Raw genomic sequence first — 18086 nt, 5'->3', positions numbered from 1 at the left:
GTTGTTTTTGAGTGTGTTGGGAAGGAGGAAAGAAAGCAAGAATGTATTGTGGGAGTGCAGACAAAGAGCAGTGTTCCTAGTGTGTAGCAGGGACTAAGAAAGATTTTGAGCTTCAGAAAAAGAGTAGGGGAAATAGAGCAATAAACAAGATCAACCTCCATTATCATAAAATGTAAAGACTCGGTTTCTACCACATTTGCCATGTTCAAATATCTCAAACATTATTATTATTATTGTTGTTATTGTTGTTGTTGTTATTATTATTATTATTATTATTATTATTATTATTATTATTATTGAGATGGAGTCTCCTTCTGTCTCCTAGGCTGGAGTCCAGTGGCACGATCTCAGCTCACTGCAACCTCTGCCTCCCAGGTTCAAGTGATTCTCTTGCTTCAGCCTCCTGAGTAGCTGGGATTACAGGCACCTGTCACCACTCCCAGCTAATTTTTGTATTTTTAGTAGACATGGGGTTTCACCATGTCGGCCATGGTTGGTCAGGCTGGTCTCGAGCTCCTGACCTCAGATGATCTGCCCTCCTTGGCCTCCCAAAGTGCTGGGATTACAGACATGAGCCACTGTATCCGGCCTCAAACATTATTTTGTATTAGTGTATATACTTCTTATTCAATGGCATCAACATACTTATTCATGGCCTAAAATTAAGAAAAGGAAAAATGAACAGAAATTCACAAACACTTTTCCACTGAAGAAGAATAGCTATGTAATTACAGAGATATGCCATTTAAGTGAATGGAGTGAAATGCCATTGAGATGCTCAATAAGGATACTGCTAATGTTGTTCTTCTGTGACATTATAAATGTAATAGATTTATCTGCTTATTTATTTTTTTTTTTTTGGCATGGTGTGCATAGCCTTATCTTATTTTCCAAGTTTTAAACTAATGGCTTTGGCTGACCGTGGTGGCTTATGACTATAATCCCAGCACTTTGGGAGGCTGAGGCTGCTTGAGGCCAGGGTTTTGAGACCAGCTGAGGCAACATGCCAAGACCCCATCTCAACAAAAAATACAAAAATTAGTTGGGTGTGGTGGCATGTGTCCGCAGTCCCAGTTACTTGAGAGGCTGAGATGGGAGGATTGCTTGAGCTCAGAAGGTTGAAGTTACAGTAAGCTGAGATCATGCCACTGTACTTCAGCCTGGGCAACAGAGGGAGACCCTGTCACAATCAATCAATCAATAAAACAAACTAATGGCTTAACCAATAAACTTTTGGAACATAAGCATTCTTAAATATAAATTTGCCTACATTATGAGCTTGCCTTGAAGTCAGTAAACAGCTATATACAACTGGGAGCCAGTTATCACATTGCCCCAGATCAACTCCTTTCCTGAAGTAGAAAGGGCTTTTAAAAATCTTATCTCAATAACTTTATGAAATTTGACATAATTAGTATATTCTGAACCTTGTCTTTAACATGAGATTATTGGGATTAAATGAGAAAACATATAAAAGTTCAGTGGTTGTTACATGTTAAGCATTCCATAATGGTAGTTACTGTTCTTGCTTTTTAGCCATTAATTGAAAAGGAGAAGGAAAAGGACAATAGAAAGAGAAGGAAAGGGTAGAAGGATAGAAAAACAAAAACAAGACAGTGTTGTTATAACACTTCATGTTGAGAAATCATTAAGTTTCATCTAAAACATCTATGGACTTCAAATCTTTGAGTGACCTAATAAGCCATAGGATAATAAAAATGCATTAGATGAAATGTGTCATTTCAGTGCAACTATTTTTTCAGGGGTGAGTAAATGTACATTTCAATGTTGACCAGGCTTCCCACGGGGAAAGAATCCTACATTTTTATTGTTTTATGGGGAAAAGAAAATACTTTATAATTAGAGTATTATAAATGAATCAATAAATTCTGCTAATATTCAAATTAAAAGGCCTTAAAAGCAAGATATATACTAAAAGTTTGTTTCAAATTACATTTTGTTATCCAAGTTTATATCACTGCCAACTTACATTCTTCAGGATGGTTTACATCTGCAAAATTCCAACTATTTGAACATCTCTAAATAATAAAGAAATTATCTGTCTGTGTTCTGGATCAAGTGTTCCTAAAGATATATAAACAAAATTGGAAGAGTCTAACAGTCATTTGCTGAAAAAAGAGAAATGTGATTTGCAGAGTCCCAGATCCAAGTATAGATAGGCCAGTTTAAAGCTGAGACAATGGCTTAATAATTACACATTGCCAGTAGCAAGCATACTATTCCATTGTCCTGTAGTTAATTTATCCCTTACACCTGTATTCTTCAATAATTTCCATCTACCAGGAACTCTAGAGAGCACGAGTATAGTAGTGAAAAAAATGGACTAAGTCGCTGCCCTGGTGGAGTTTACATTCTAGTGGGAAAAGGCCAATAGTAACGATTTTAACAAATGAAAAAGGTAAGTGCTGCAAAAACAATAAACAAGAAATTTCTTATGCTCTTTATATTGTTTAATAGCAATTGTTAACTGGTTCTCCAGAATCTTGCTCTCAATAGGCAATTGGTTCTAAGTAACTTCAGTCAAGCACTTAAATAGCTGTTTCACCACTTCATCTGCTACCGTGAGTTTCTTGGTTCCATTACGAGGAGACGAATGGAAGTTTTGCTGCTTTCATTTTATTTGTTTATTCATTTTTGAGATGAAGTCTCACTCTGTCGCCCAGGCTGGAGTGCAGTGGCGTGCTCACTGCAACCTCCACCTCCCGAGTTCAAGTGATTCTCCTGCCTCAGCCTCCTAAATAGCTGGGATTACGGCACCTACCACCACGCACAGCCAATTTTTGTATTTTTAGTAGAAGTGGGGTTTCGCCATATTGGCCAGGCTGGTCTCGAACTTCTAACCTCCGGTTATTCACCTGCCTCAGCCTCCCTAAGTGCCAAGATTACAGGCATGTGCCACCGATTTTAGCCCTGTCTAGGCAACAGAATTAATTTCAAATACTTCTCATCACCCTAATGGTCTATATTTGCACCCTACTTCTGGCCGCATTTGATGTATCCAGATACTTTATTATAAGCTACAGAAACTAACTTAAGCTAAAAGAAAATTCACAAGATTGAAGATAAAGCTGAAGAAGCTACCTTGGGGAGTGTAGAAACCAAGTATCTCCAAGGTATTTAGAGGCAGAAAAGGCTTACTAATCTCAGCCATGTGCCATTGCTGAAATACATTTAAAAATCATATATATATATATATATGTACATATATGTGTGTGTGTGTGTATTTACACTTTGCTGTAAAGATTACAAGAATTCATTTCCCTTACGTTTTATAAATATTAGTGAAACAAGTCTTACATTTTCTCTGTCCTGGAGACTCAGACATACTAGAAGGTGGCTAGAAGGGATGCCCAGTAACAGGCACCACACTCTCCTCAAAATCACTGTATCCTCTGCATCATTCTTTATCCTATGGCTGATTTAGTGGTTCAGATTTTTTTTTCTCTATTTCTTCTATGAAAAACAAAAAAACAAGATACATGTGCAGAACATGCAGGTATGTACATGGGTATGCATGTGCCATGGTGGTTTGCTGCACTTATTGACCCATCCTCTAAGTTCCCTCCACAGACCTCCTGCCCCCCAACAGGCCCTGGTGTGTGTTGTTCCCCTCCCTGTGTCCATGTGTTCTCAATGTTCAACTCCCACTTATGAGTGAGGACGTGTGGTATTTGGTTTTCTGTTCCTGTGTTAGTTTGCTAAGGATGATGGCTTCCAGTTTCATCCATGTGCCTGCAAAGGACATGGTCTCATTACTTTTTATGGCAGTTCAGATTTACAGTGCCCAGATTCTTTCTTTAGAATGAGTTTTCTTAAGCTTCTCGGTCTTCATATAAAATGGACCTCTGATGCCTCATTCACCAATTTGCCAAACACTGCTTACTAACACTCTCAATTTGCATTGTTACATCTAAAGTCAGCCACCCCCACGAAAAAAGGGGTTCTCATTAATTCATGAATCATAGTACCAGTTATTTCAACTGAACTCTAGGACGAGGACTCTAGTTATATAAAGCCACTTCTGGCTGTGATAATCTGTAAATCTGTGAGGGTCTAACTCTTTGAACTGCCCTTGGGATGACCAATTTGCTTTATTTGCAAGCCTTGCTTTTCCTGACTAGTTTAGTTAACTAATGGTCCTGGATGAATAACCTGATTTCTACCCTTTACCCACCTATCAGGCTGCTGATGAACTAAGGCCTTGCATTCATTTATTATACATTTCATGACCCATATGTAATCTACCATTAATTCCATCTACTTCTGACACATGCCACAACAAAATGCCACTGAATTTCTACTGGAAAGTTACAGTTTTAAACATATTGCTCATAAATATGATTTTACTTAACCAAATTATATTTAGTCTCCAGGACATAATATACTAATCTCTCCTCTCCTTTTTTTTTCAAAAAATAATAAAAAAAATTTATCAAATTGTTAAACAGAAAACTTAAGGCCCTTTCTCCTTTACATTAAGTCACTTGACTCATTTTTAATTATAATATTAAATTAGTAATTTCCTCCACATTTTATGATACAACATGACATGAGCTTTGTTCTATAATGTAATATTTCCAACAAAAACGTAAATGAAGGTAGTAAAAAAAAACTCTGTGAATTTTTTAATATAGTAAGAAGATACCCTTAGCCTTCAGTCAGTTGCATTAAAAGTAATAATTGGAATAATTATATAATTACTAATAAATAATTAGTTTCCTTCTTTGTAAATTTCTTACACAGAGGGGCAGAAAGTTCCTTCATTTATTTCTTGTAATTCCATTTCTTTCATTTCATCCTTTCAAAATCAAATGATTGAATAAGAGTAGATGTCATTGTTCTAAGTGCTAGAAACACAGGAGTGAATAAATCTTTATGGATGTACATTTTACTGTGGGAGACAGATAATAATCTGTAAATGAAACAAAATACTGAATATGTCACTTGGCATCAAGTGCAGAAAAGAAAAATAAAGCAAATAAGGGAGATAGGAAGCAATAAGAGGGATTGGTTTTTATGTAAAACGATAACTGAGATGATCACTTAAAGTACACACCAGTTTAAGGTGAGAGAAAAACTTTGCAGGTAGAAGGAGCAGCACGTGCTATGGATGACGTAGACATGTGCCTGCTGAGTTTGAAGAAAAACAAGCACGTCTGTGTTGCGGGAGCAGAATTTGGGGAAAGGGGAAGTAGTCAATGGGATCAGTGAGGACTGTGGCTTTTAATGGGGCCATGATTCCCTTAGAGGATTGAGATTAGAGGAAAGACCTGGCCTGGCTTTTGTTGTAAAAGATTCACTGTAGCTATAGAGTTAGAGTTTGAATAGGGAGGCAAAGTAGAGAGAAGTGGTCAAATTCAAAATGTAGAAAAAGTAGGAACTGCTGACAGATTGAATGTAAAGTAGACATGAAGCAGAGAAATCAAAGATAAAGTCATGATTTTTTACCTGAACAGGCAGAATGTACATTAGATTTATAGTTGATATTTTATAATGATCAATTTAAAACAGAAATAAGTGGAGAAACTCTTTTGAAAGCAAGTGTTACTGAATAATATTCTTAGAGAACACATTGAAATTTGTGTATACATATGTAGTTACTATTTTACACACACACATAACAAAATAAATAATGTTGATGAATATGAATAGACAAGATAGAACATTTAATTGATTGATCTGTGGGTCATTTGATGTGGAAAAGAGATGCCAGCTTTGACAAAGAAATTTATTAAGCCTATATTGAGAAATTGTACCAGTCGAGGTCCTAGCAAGAAAAAGATGGCTCACTCAATGAATTTAACAGAAGATATTTTAATGAAAGGGCTATTTACAGTGATATGGATAGAGGTAAGGGGACCAAAAACTATGGTGAAGCAGCTGCATAGAAACTAGCCAGAGCCTGTGTCCCATTCAGTAATAATTTCCTTTGCCTTGCCATTACCACTCCTAATGGCAAGGCGGAGGAAATTATTACTGAATGGGGCACAAGCTATAGCCATTGAGAAGACTATAGGAGCTGTGGACATAGAGGAAAGTAGCCAGGGACAGAACCATGGTGAAGGGAGGAAGTGAGACAAGGAAAATTAAAAAATCTGTTCTTTTTCTCCTATCCTTCTGTTTCTTTCTGGTTCTTCCTATTGGTCTAGTGTAGTCATAATACATAAGATCCCCGATAATGCAGTCCATGGAGTTCAGACAACAGGGAAGAAAGGGGTAGAAATTGAATGTAAAGCGACAAATTAAGAATATATAGCACAGAATTTCACATAGCTTATGGAAAATCTGAAGGTCAACACAGTTGAGGAGGCTCCATGAAATACCAGTAAAATAAACTACCGATTGTATGTCTATGTTGTTATCAAAGCTGCAACCACCCGTTTTCTCAGTCTGTGCTGAAAAGCTCAGATTCTGGGAGAATAACCTCCATGACCTGGCCTGAATCAAGGAGTCACATTTGTCAGAGGAAGGTGCTGGCAGGATCCAGTGATTGGAGCCCAATTCTAATCAGTGTGAGGAGTTAGTTAGGAAGCGAGTGTGTTTCAAAGAAAGGGGTTATATAGTATTTAAAAATCAATGTAAGGCTCTCTCCTGCAACATTAAAATATTTATATATTAACAAATAAAAACAGGTAAGTTTCTCTAAATGGACACAAATATTTCAGAATATATGAATGCCGTTTAATTCACTTCTCAATTGCAATAAAGTCAAAGCTTGATATTTGTATTTTTGAGATTTTCTCTCTTTTTATGTCCAACCAAAACCTTTACGCCTAATTCCAGGTTTTTAAAATTGGTTTTAAGATTTGAAAAGTTTACAAAAGTCTTAAGAAGAGAAGAAGAACGGATCAGTGTACAATAATTGTCACTGCTGGGGAGAAACAAAACAATAGATAAAGTCTTGAAATGTGGGGTTTTGTAAATTGCTAAGGTAAAAAAAATTATAAAGAGGAAACTGCTTTAACCCAATTTATGCATCTTAATTCACTCAGAGACAATAATAATAATAATCTCATTTATAATTGTGTGCAATTTCATTTCCAGACTTTCACTGAATTTCTTGCTAAAGAGGTGGAGAAAATCAGCTTTGAGATTCCAAGTTGATAATGGCCTCTTCATTGGTGACAATATCAACTCCCTCTTTCTGAGACAACTAGTCATGAGGTTTGGCTTTGGAAGTCTCAGTTTAAAAAGGAATACAATCTTAAGAAGGAAATTAAAATTCATCACTTCAGTATTGGCAAATTATTAACCCTTTTTCATCTTGCTCATTCATTAATTGATCTGTTGATCAGACATGTAAAAATTTTTGATGTGAAGAAATGAAAGTTTGAAAATACATGTATACTTCTTACTAAAATAGAAACTACAGCACTTCAGTGAGGAACACAGGCAACTTTGGAGCTGATAGACTTATGATAAGAGGTAGCACTGTCACATGAAAGCTATGTAAAATTTTTGTGTTAATAAGCTCTCCATCCTAGAGTGTAAAATGGAGACAATATTGGCCTTACAAACATGTAGTGAGGTTTAAGTGAGACATCTATGGAGCATAGAGCACAGGACTCAGCACAGAGTACTATCATTAGATATTATAGAATGAATATTACTCACACTCTAAAGTAAAAAACACAAGTCAACAATTCTAAGAACCAACTTTACTCACACTTTACAGTAAATGATGCACATTAATAATTATAATTCACTATGATAATCATGTAGTAATAATATGTATAGTGATATACATATGTATATGCTCTAGGAGTACAGAGGAGGGAATTCTAGATGAAGCTGGAGGATTCCTGGAAGAGGTTCATTCATTCATTCATTAAATCATTCAACAAATATTTATAGAATTCCTACTTTGTGCCAGGGCTATAAGATTCAGTATTGAATTCTATAGGGAAGGTCATTGCTCTTATGGTGCCTTCTGATGTATCAGAAAAAAGTAAAATAAATATGCAAGTTAATTTAAGAAAGAAGCAGCACTAAATGGAATAAAACAGATAAAAACATAACGAGGGGAAGGAAGTGAGGAAGCTTAAATTGAAGAGCACGTCAGATATATTTTTTTCTCTACAGATACACTCTTTATCCTTTGCCCTGTCTTAGACATGTGAACAAACCTCTGAGCTATGGGGCTTCTATTGGGTTTGTCCAGAAGGAAACCCCAGCAAGAAGTTGGAGGGAGGGGAAAGAATGAAGAGAAGTTTTCCGCCTTGAGATTAAAATCTGTGCCTAATCATGTTAAGCTAGATAGAAGTTTATTAGGGAAATTTTTATTCTAGTGATCTATAACTATTATGGTCATTAAAATAATGCAACAGATGTTAAAAAGGAATTCAACAAGATTTAAAAAATATACTTAATTAAAATACACACACACGGCCGGGCGCGGTGGCTCAAGCCTGTAATCCCAGAACTTTGGGAGGCCAAGACGGGCGGATCACGAGGTCAGGAGATCGAGACCATCCTGGCGAACACGGTGAAACCCCGTCTCTACTAAAAAAAATACAAAAAACTAGCCGGGCGAGATGGCGGGCGCCTGTAGTCCCAGCTACTCGGGAGGCTGAGGCAGGAGAATGGCGTAAACCCGGGAGGTGGAGCTTGTAGTGAGCCGAGATTGCGCCACTGCACTCCAGCCTGGGCAACAGAGCGAGACTCCGTCTAAAAAAAAAAAAAAAAAAAAAAAACACACACACACACTTCTTACGTCTTATAGTGCTAGTCCTATTCTTTAAGATATAATCTGTATTTATTTCTTTTAATATATCTGCTTCAAACAAACAGAATAATAAGATAGTAGAAGTATTCTGAGGCTTTTCATTATAAGACATATAAAATTAATATTTTTCAAATGTAAACCAAGAAAATTCAAGAAGATAACAAAATAAAAATGCATAATTCAAAGTAAGAAAGATAGAATATATTTATCTGTGCATGATAGAATTGCACATCAATTAAACAAAATAAAATAAAAATAGGATACTGCAAAGCATAGAATTTTTCCCCTTTTCTGTTCAGTTGCTAAACTGCAGGCTTTAAAGAGTGTCTGTATATGGTAGGTATCCAATGAATATTTATTTTTATTTTATTTTTTTGAGAAGGAGTCTTGCTCGCTCTGTCGTCCAGGCTGAAGTGCAGTGGCATGATATCGGTTCACTGCAAGCTCCGCCTCCCGGGTTCAAGCAATTCTCCCGCATCAGCCTCCTGAGTAGCTGGGACTACAGGCGCCCACCACCACGCCCGGTCAATTTTTTAAATTTTTAGTAGAGAAGGGGTTTCACTGTGTTAGCCAGGATGGTCTGAATCTCCTGATCTCGTGATCCTTCTGTCTTGGGCTCCCAAAGTGCTGGGACTACAGGCGTGAGCCACCGCGCCAGGCCCAATATTTGTTGAAATAATGAATGAATGAAGATAATTTAGTAAAATACTTAGTTATAAGATGAAAATATAAAAGAAACACTTAAATTTTATTTTATAAAATATAACTCTCACAAAATTAGAATTCACACCAGATGCACATATGTTCATAATAATGACCAATATAAAAATACTTTGGAGAAAGCATCATAGTGTAACTAGAAAATAATTAACAGTTATATTACTAAGAAATGGAAATTCCATTAAGAAAAAATAAAACCATAATTAATTAAATGAGAAGTCATAGGAAGGGGTAAATCAAGAGGGAAAACAGAACATTCATTCACCTCCACTTCAGAATTAAGTTCTATTAAATAACAGAAATGATACATTTTAAAGAAATGGTACAAACCCCTGGGGAAAATAATAACAATTTCCCGACACTAGTAATTTCAAGACATTCTAGGAACAGAGAAAGTAAATGTTATGAAATTTTTGGAAGAAAAAATTTAATAAAAAACAAAATAATAAAAACAGGAAAAATTCTATAAGAAAAAAGCACTGCAAAGGTAAATCTTTTCCAGAGGGTAACATTACTTCACATTCAATGAACAGATGAAAAAAGTTGCATAGAGGGACTCTGGGGCAATTTTCAAAGCATTTACTTGAAAACTGGGTTCAGAATAGCTGGACTCTTTGGGCCTTTGAGAAATTAATACAACACAAAGCAAGAAAATATTTGACTTGGCTGACAAAATTAAAGATTGGTTATTTTTAAAAAGACAAAAGAAATGGATAAGCTCATTACATTCTCTTTAAGACAAAGAGAAAAGAAACAACATGGGGAATGAGATAAAGAAGAAAGATGCAGAGAGGAGAGTTTTGTTGTTGCTGTTAAAGAGAATATAGTATACAAATTTACATTCACAGTTCAAAAGCTTGGAAGAACTGGGAAATTTTCTGATGTAACATAAAGTGTCAAACAATTCAATAGCACTATCAAATAGCCCAACAATTGCAGAATACATCAAAAGGCTGGCAAAAATACTCAAATGAACACATTTATGTGTTTCTAAACATAAACTAAACTTTGACAGCTATATCACTTACATGAAATAAACAGTTATAGAGCACAGAAGAAAATAAAGCTTTTAGATCTCAGTCTGTGAAAAGCTAGCATAACCAAAGCTGGTCAAAAAATAGCAAATAATAAAAATATTACTATCAACATTATCATCATCTAACAACATATTGAATTAATACAATAGTCTAATGTGATTATGTAAGATTCATGCCTATAAAGAAAATATTAATCATGTTTATTATTATAATAGATTACAATAGTAGATTAAAAGAGAAAAAACAATCATCTTGACATATGTAAATCAATAATATGTATCAATTTATTTTCTCATTAAAACAATTCTTCACAAGCAAGAAGAAGTCTACCTTAATATGATGAAGGCTACCTTACTAGTAACCTATAGGAAATGCCATAAAATCAGAACAGTTACTATTACCTGTCAGTATGATAACAGTGTCAGTTAACATTATAACTATTACTATTCAGCATTTGATTGACATTACTTGAGAATGTAGCATGTCAAGAAAAGTGTATTATAAGAATTGTTAAGAAAGAGAACAAACATATAGTTGATAGATGACGTGATTATTTACTGACATTACCAAAGAGAATAAACTAAAGTACTGTATTAGATACAGTTTAATAATTCCCTACTACAGCTATATGCAAGAACAAAGTCAGCAGTAAAAAAAGAATTTTTCTATAACCGAAAATAGCCAATTGGAAAGCACAATGATAAAATGTCTCTTTTCCAAAAGTCAGAACACCTATGAAATATCTAGCAACAAATCTTTACTAAACAAAAAATTTCCAAGACTGACATTAAAAAACTATACAATAGGCCAGGCGTGGTGGCTCACGCCTGTAATCCCAGCACCTTGGGAGGCCGAGGCGGGCAGATCACGAGGTCAGGAGATCAAGACCATCCTGGCTAACACGGTGAAACCTGGTCTCTACTAAAAGTACAAAAAATTAGCTGGGCATGGTGGCGGGCACCTGTAGTCCCAGCTACTCAGGAGGCTGAGGCAGAAGAATGGCGAGAACCCTGGAGGTGGAGCTTGCAGTGAGCCAAGATCGCGCCACTGCACTCCAGCCCGGGCGACAGAGCAAGACCCTGTCTCAAAAATAAATAAATAAATACATAAATAAATAAATAAATACTATACAATAGATTACCTTGTATTTCTATACATTGGTAAGATAGGTAGAGAGATAGATTAATGGAGAGATTTACATATTAAGATGTACTAATTTGAGGTTATGACTACGTTAATTATTTTTCAATTAATGCATAAATTTAAGGTAATTCCAAACAAAATTCCAGCTGGATTGTTTAAAATAATTTGACAAATTTAAATTAACACCAAGGGGAAAATAGGAACAAAAGTATCCAAGAATTTTAGCTGGGTGCAGTGGCTCATGCCTATAATCCCATAACTTTGGGAGGCCAAGGTGGGAGGATTGTTTGAGTTTAAGAGTTTAAGACCAGTCTGGGAAATACAGTGCAGGGCAACCCCATTGCTACAAAAAAAAAAAAAAAAAAAAAAAAAAAGAGAGAGAGAGAGAGAGAGAGAGAATTGTTGAATAGTTGTGGAAATATTTTAAACAGACATGGGAAGTAAAGTCTGCTTTCATTGATTCAAATTTCTCAGTCTTTTATATATGGCCTCTTTTCATTCTTTGCAAAGAATTCATTACTCTAAAATTATATGCATGGTGAAAGTTGTATATGTAAAATATATTTAAAATAAAACATACCTATGTATCACATATGATCATATGGTAAAAGTAGGCAACTCACAAACAAATAACTATAAGAAACTCAACGAACATGTGAAACCTGTTTATTCTTACTAACAATTGTGAAAATGCAATTAAAACTCCAATGCCCTACCATTTTTTTCTTGCTCATTTTAAACTGGAAAAAGTTGTTAATACCTGATTTTGGGGCAAGTGTATGAAACAGGTAACCTCATGTGGTCTAAGAAGAAATATATATACCGACAGTCTTTGGAGTGCAATTTAATAGTTATTACCAAGAGTAAATGTACCCATTAATTGAGTAATTATCTTTACCTCCAATGTCTTTTCTCCATATCTATATTCATAAGTACACAGAGATATAATTAGGATATTAATTGTCATACTGTTTGTAATAGCACAAAATAATAAAACCTCAAATGTCCATTAGTAAAGGAGATGTTAAGTAAATTATGGTATATTCATTCAACAAAACAAATACAGGCATTAAAGAAAAGGATGTCATAAATTATCTCGTGCTAATATCTTCAAGATATATTTTGAAACCTTAAATCCAAATGCTGGTACAATAAATATATTAAGAGATTAGTTATGTAACAATACAAATCAATATATTTATGTTAGAGTCGAGAAAGATAGGCATGTGCCAGCAAAATGAAGATGAGTTGATGGAATACTTTAAGGTTTTTCTTTTTAAATCTTGTATTGTTCAAATGTTTGACAAAAATATGCATCATTTAGCTCTGATACAAGAAGAAAGAAATAGGGAAAAAATATCTATTTTGCTTTTGAATAGAGATTCAATACTGAAGGATGATAGTTCTTCCTAGTCTATGTGCAATGAAAACGAAATGCCTTAACTACAAAGACAAGTGCCAAAATTTGTCAAAAATAATTCTACAAGTATATGAAAAAAATTCATGTTTAATATGTATCTATACAGACACATGAAGAGAAATATAGATGTTGGAATTGGTCCACCATATATTAAAACTATTAAAATTGTATAGTATTGTTTGTTAGTCTTTATATAGACAGATCAATGGAAACAATTCTGAAAAGTAAATATCTGTCAATCTTTTGAAGTGGCATAGTCTTTTCCAGTATTTGCTTTCATAAACATTTACCTACATTTACCTATCATGATTTTTAGCATTTACATTATAATACTAAATCATCTTAAACTCACTTTAGGAAATAACATGATATTATATTCTGTCTTCCTTTTCCCTGGAATAGTTAACCATCCTAGGACCATTTGCTATATGACATATCCTTTGCTCATTGATGTGAAATGACAATTTTGAGCTATAGTTAACACTAAAGTGTGTTTCTGGTATTTATTTATTTATTTATTTAGAGACAGGGGCTCACTCTGTCACCCAGGTTGGAGTGCGGTGGCGTGATGTCAGCTCACTGCAACCTCAGCCTCCAAGGTTCAAGCTATTCTCACGCCTCAGTCCCCCGACTAGCTGGGATTACAGGAGCATGTGGCTCTTTTTTTTGTGTTTTTAGTAGAGACGGGGTTTCACCATGTTAGCCAGGCTGGTCTTGCACTCCCGACCTCAAATGATCTGCCCACCTCAGCGTCCCAAAGTCCTGGAATTACATGCATGAGCCACCACATCCGGCCTGGTTTTGACTCTTTTGCATTGCCTTATCTGTCTCTTTCTCTGCTCAGTGTTACCCTAAGCAATTCTAATACTTTGGAAATTTTTTCATTGTTTTCATTTTTAAGCCATAGCCTATGAACTGTTAAAAATGATTTATTAATCCAGCTAAATTTGGAAAACGTTTGTTGCTTTGGTCCCCATGGAGAAAACTAATAACACTTTTTGTGTTGTTTGTTTTAAAGTAAGTAAGTTGCTTTACTGGTTACCAAGAATGACTGTATATTGTTGGTGAGTTGTTTGGTTTGGTTGGTTTGCTTTCTTTTTATTTTATTTTATTTTTATTTTACTTTAAGTTCTGGGATACATGTGCAGAATGTTCAGGTTTGTTACATAGGTACACATGTGTCATGGTGGTTTGCTCCACCTATCAACCTGTCATCTAGGTTTTAAGCCCCTCATGCACTAGGTATTTGTCCTAATGCTCTCCCTCCCCTTGCCTCCCAGTCCTGAACAGGCCCTGGTGTGTAATGTTCCCCTCCCTGTGTCCATGGAATCATCAAATTTTGCTTGAAACTTAAAATCAATTTTAGAAGGAGCACCATGTTTATAAAATATTGAGACTTTATGGACAAAGTATATAGCTAATTTATTTAAATATTTTTATGCCCTTTATCAAAATAAATGTTTATTAAACTATGGATCTCAGACATTTCTTGTTAAATTTATTTTTATATAGTTTTCATTTTTAGTTGCAATTGTGAAAAACAATCATTGTTCTCTATATTGCCTTAATGGTTATTGCTGATGCTTAGGAAAAATGTTAATTTTTGCATGTCTACTAAAGTAACCAAAAGTTGATACCAACTTCCCAACTTCTACTATTAGTTACGATGATTATCCTGTTGATTATTTTGGGTTTTCAGGAGACAATATTATCTATTAAAAATAACATGCATTGTAGAAATGGTGGATATAAAGCTTGTTCTGACTTTAACATCTTTAATGTTTCATATTAAACATGATGTTGTGTGGCTTTCCAGATAATCAGATTTGCCTGTGCACAAGACACCGAAAGACTGTGAGGTTGTCTGTGAGGAACTTTTTTTTTTTCACTGTTCCTTACTACTGTCTTCTTAAACAGATGCTCTTATTTTATTTCCTTACATATGTAATATGTTTGTAACATATTACTCTGCCCTACTAAGAGGAACAAAATGTCTTATCCCTTAAATCTTTAAGTTTCACTGAGATTTTTCAATAAACCATCAAACTTCAAGTCACCAATCTATCCTTTTTGTTTCATTTCACATGTGCTAGCATCTGCTGCATGGAGATTTTATTTTAGATTCATATCAATCTTCTGCTGCTGTCTGCAACTTGATCTTAAGCAGAGTATTAAAGGAGACAGGGAACATTTCAGGAGATGCATAATTCTTGTATATATTGAACAGCACCCATTACAACTACTGATGAGACATTCTCCTGAAATTAATTCATAATTGATATTCTCTAATGTGTCCTTAGAAATCAGATTCCTGTAAAATACTAGGCACTTTGACATCCTGAACATCTAATGACAGAGAGTCAACATGATGGTAGTCTTATTTCTAAGATGTCTTTGAAATAAACACTCTCATTTAGCTTGCTAGATTTTAGCTTGAGATAGTTTATCAACGAACTGATGCTAAGACAAGCTAAGAAGAAATTATTCTGAAGTTTCAAGATTCTCTCTGTCTCTTCCTCTATCATTGATTCCATTCTTTTATTGCTTTCACTTTATCTCAATCTTCTTGAGAGTTCATTCTTCTTCCAAAGAAAACTTAAATTCCATATTCTAAACAACTTCAAATCAACACTCTGAAAAGTAAAGAAACAAGACTTTTTATATTGCTGACGACTTTTAAGTTAATGCATTGATTTAATATACACATTCTCAAATTTTAAAGAAAATGTATTTTTTGAGATTTTGAATAAATAAAATATGGCCTAAAAGCTACACTTGGAACAACCAATGACTTGTGATCTTTTTAAGACATTTCTTAGTTCTATTTTGAGATCTTCTTTTTCAGTGATTCTGTCATATCAGTTTAGTATAAACCTTGAAACTCAGAAAAACTTTTACTAAAATAACTGCCTGGTCATGAGTAAGATTAAGTTGCAATAGAACAAACAGAGAGATTGGCTAAAAGAAAAGCAAAAGTTACTTAAACTCAGCATAACATTTCAGATGGTATATTTTTACATTATTATAAAATTTAAAATTTATGTTAAAATATACATTGTCACACTCATGACTGAAAATAGAGGGATTGAGGAAGTATGCAGAATGGGAGAAAAGTAGGGAAACATCTTTAGTCTAATAAAGAAAAGCTGCCTGAGTAATCGGGTCTTTAAGCAGAACTGTGCTTTGAACAATGTTTGTTTTTATCCATTCCCGTGGCTTCCTTCTGCCCTCAACACCTGGTATCCTTATCTGACCTCTTGGATTTCCCAAGTAGAGAAAGGTCTCTATTTTGACAGATCAGAACTCTGTATTTTCATATTTTTCCTATTTCTTACCATTAAAATTTGGCCATCTATACTTATTCTTAGGGTTCTGGTATATGATTAGTTGAAAACAGATGGTGTCTGAGTCAGGACATAGCTCCGTGAAAAAAGGAGATTTAGCACAAGCTGTGGTAAGGAGAATGGTAGGGAAATCTTATAGAATTGCAACAGAGTTAGGCCTAATGGTTCATTTCTGCTTCCCTCTGCTCTTTTCTCTGTTCTCTGCTTCCTTCCTCAGCCTTTGTTAACTCCTAAGGAAGGCATCCAATTGTCTTCCTTTGTCTTTATCCTTGCTTCCCTCATTGTTAATTGGCTTCAATACTGTTTAATTTTTCAGAAAAACGCCTTCATTACCCTCACTCATTATTTTTTTTTTCCTCATGATAGGTCACTAGTTGCCAGCCTGACATACATTCCCTCCTTGAGTGCTTGCCCCTTCTCCACAAAATGTGGCTTGAGTTAACAGGAACCCAGGGCATCTGGGACTCTTGGCAGGATAAGATTTCCTTTGAAGAGGCTGTGGGCAAGGAGGCAATGCTTGTATCTGAAACAGATGTTTTGGGACATTCGGGAGTCTTGAAGCTCTTCAGACCCTGGGGCTGCCCTGCTGAGTGACTGGTGGGTTTGGCAGCACATTTTGCTTCCTTTAGGTAATCCAGTGGGTTTCAGAGATGCAGAGGGAATAAGAGGAAACGGATAATGCTTTCCTCAGCATCAGTACCACGCTTGTAAGTTTCCCTTACGAATGTTCCCCCCTTCTGAAATGGTAATGACATTCTGACAAGAGATTCCAAGACGTCTTGACATCCTAGCCTTATGTCGGTGAACACTGACCGACACACACATCCCTTGGTATGTTTTATTGATTATGTAACTTATCTAAAACGATAGGTCAGCTCAGGCGAGGCTTCCCTCACACAATTTTCTTTCTTGGTGGCTGATAGACCTGCTTGCATGTGTATTGATACGAATGGCCTTGGAAAGAAAGAAATCCCGTCCCCTGTTTAAAGAACTCTGCAAGAATTAACAAGGATAAGGGTAAGGAGGTCAGTTGTCTGTCCCCAGGTGCAGAACCTTAATCTGAAAAGCCCCAAGCAGCTGGTTACCTAGGATTACACAGACCTGGTAGCTTCTGCCCTCTGCCTCTCTCTCTAGTACACACGCGCACGCACACACACGCGCACACTTTCCCTGGTACTTGTGACATTTATTTTTCATCGTCAAACTTTACTTTCTTTTGGACATTTGGTTTTGCACGTGAATTGTTGGCATGCATAGTCAGCTCGTCCCCTTTTTCCCATCTGTATCGTTATTCAAACAGGCGTTCAGACAATGTCTTCGTAAGTTTAAGATGTTTGTTTGTTTTGGACCAACACACACTCGCTAGTTCAGGCTTCCTCTCTCTCCTCTCTCCCCGCTCTCTCATGCAAACATACACCGAGTCCTTCTCCACGTGTACCAATGAATGTTTCCTCCGCGGGCTCCTGAGTTCAATGTCACGCTGGGCAGAAGTGGAGCAAGAGTAACGAGCATGTGTAGAGTGCGGACGCGGGGGAGACCCTTTCTGGCCAGCAGAGGGCAGCCGAGGGGAGGCGCTGGGGCTCGAGGGCTGAGCCGAGCTGAGCCTCGCCTAGCTCTGGCAGCCTCAGCCTCAGCACCAGCCGCGCCGGAGCCAGGAGCGCAGCCACTGAGGGCAG

This window comes from Colobus angolensis, unplaced genomic scaffold, assembly GCF_000951035.1.
Source record: "Colobus angolensis palliatus isolate OR3802 unplaced genomic scaffold, Cang.pa_1.0 Scaffold497, whole genome shotgun sequence".
Classification (NCBI taxonomy): Eukaryota; Metazoa; Chordata; class Mammalia; order Primates; family Cercopithecidae; genus Colobus; species Colobus angolensis.
The sequence above is the reverse complement of the archived record's forward strand: the minus strand, read 5'-3'. Positions refer to the sequence as shown.